Genomic DNA, 2,173 nt, shown 5'->3' with positions numbered 1-2,173 from the left:
CTATTCCATATATAGTACACTATTTTTGATCAGAGCCCCCCCCCCCCAACCCCAACCCCCCCCCCCCGGTCAAAAGTAGTGCACTATATAGGGAATAGGGTGCCATTTGGGATACACACCATGGGCTGCCTAAGAGTGTCTTTAATCAACATTTGAACTGGACATGGAATGTAGTGATGCTAAAGTATCTTTACAGCCTTTTAGACTGGGTTTGGTAACCCTCCTAATTGGACGAAATGAATTCTGAGAGTTCCTTGAAACAACTCCTAGAAAGTTACTCTATGACCATGTCAAGGGGAGACTGAATCTAGCTGACAAAGAAAATGGACACAAACGACATTAAAACCTGTGATTCCTGCTGTCTTTAAGGTGGGTTTCGAGTTAGTCCAGACTCTATTGACCAGTTTCGCCTACTACATTATGTACTGCCAGAGATAGTGGAAGAGCAAGTGGTCCAAACACACAATGAGAGACAGACAGGTGAGACAGTATGTCTTATAACAAGCATTAACTGGATATTTACCAGCGTCTTTACAACACAAATATACCTGAACCTGACTCCCTGAGACTCAGCGGGGGAACGAGCAGTAAAACATACAGTCAGACATTAAAAGACTGGACAGATTAACAGCAGATGAAAAGAGTGACACTCTGGTCCGATGTTGCATGTCACTGGTTTTAAATAGGTGGGTGAAGCGCAGTGATATGGCGCCATTTATCTCATAAAACCACAGGGCATTGATTAACCACTGGACGTCGGCAGCTAGGTATCTACAAACTCAAAGAGGGGGTGAAAATTTAACCATACTGATTGCGGTGCCATGGAAACTCCCTCAAACGGGACAGTGCCTAAAAGCATAGAAAAACATTCAAAAGAAAAGGCTGTGAGGCAGCATGGGTGAATAAATACAAAATATAATGCAACATGAAAGTATATGATGTATTGTGACAATACAAAATATCTGTACAATTTCTTTTTACATTTTCCCAGTTGCTTGTAATAATTCCATCATCAAAACCTGCTAAATCACCTGTAGATGGTAAATCACCAAACGATGGCGAGAATAAAATGAATATGAATAATGAATATATTTCACCTTTGCAACTGGCAACATGAATAAGCTCTTTAGAGGAGCATCTATCCAAGGACAGACAGATTTGCTGCCTAAATTTCTCTGCATTTGTGATACACATTGTACTCATTGCAATGATATGTATTGGAGAGGCGGGGGCAGACAGAGACCACCCACCCTAGCCGTGTTGAAACAGGGTCCACAGAGGGCAATTAAGCTGTTTCCCCGGGTCACTCAAGTCCGACTTATTAAAGTTGTGAACTTGGGGAAGAGGGGTATGTGGGGGACCCCGCTGGCGAAGATCCAAGAACACCAGGCCGACACTGAGCATGCATTCCCAAATGGCACCCTACTCCCTACATAGTGCACTACTTTTGAGCAAGGCCCTGGTCCAAAGTAGTGCACGGTAAAGGGAATAGGGTTCCATTTGGGATGTAGCCTGAGAAACACGGGCCAGTGATATTTCTGTCGCTATTACGACGGCTTCATAGACCACATAGTGTCTCACTAATGAGCTAGTGAACATTATTCAGTCATCTCCTCTCATGTTCCCTATGTGTGAATGATCCCTGTGTGGATTCAGGATAAACTGGGCCTTTCAGAGTGGTCAGGCCAGGACCATTTATTATGTCAAATGACACTTTACATATTCATGTACAGAGTGGCAGGAAGCTTAGCGGTGAAGAGCGTTGGGCCAATAACTGAAAGGTCGCTGGTTTGAATCCCAGAGCCGGCAAGGTGGTAAAATCTGCCGTTATTGGGCAAGGCAGTTAACCCCCAACAACTGCTCCCACAGAGGGGTTGGGTTAAATGTGGAAGACACATTTCGGTTGAATGCACTCAGTTGTACAACTGACTAGGTATCTCCTTCCCTATGTCAATCTGAGAGACAGAGTTTATTAGTAAAGTTCCTATGCTATTTTAAAATCCAATCTTGTGTGAGGCATCTTCTTCAGTTATTCCTGTAAACTGTTGTAGTAGCTCTAATTCTATTCTAATCCAAACAGTGACTGGCTGCATCTTAAATGGTGCCCTATATCCTATATAGTGCACTACCCTATAGGCCCTGGTGCAAAGTAGTGCACTAAATAGGGAATATG

Source organism: Salmo salar, chromosome ssa06 (genome assembly GCF_905237065.1).
Source record: "Salmo salar chromosome ssa06, Ssal_v3.1, whole genome shotgun sequence".
NCBI lineage: Eukaryota > Metazoa > Chordata > Actinopteri > Salmoniformes > Salmonidae > Salmo > Salmo salar.
The sequence above is the reverse complement of the archived record's forward strand: the minus strand, read 5'-3'. Positions refer to the sequence as shown.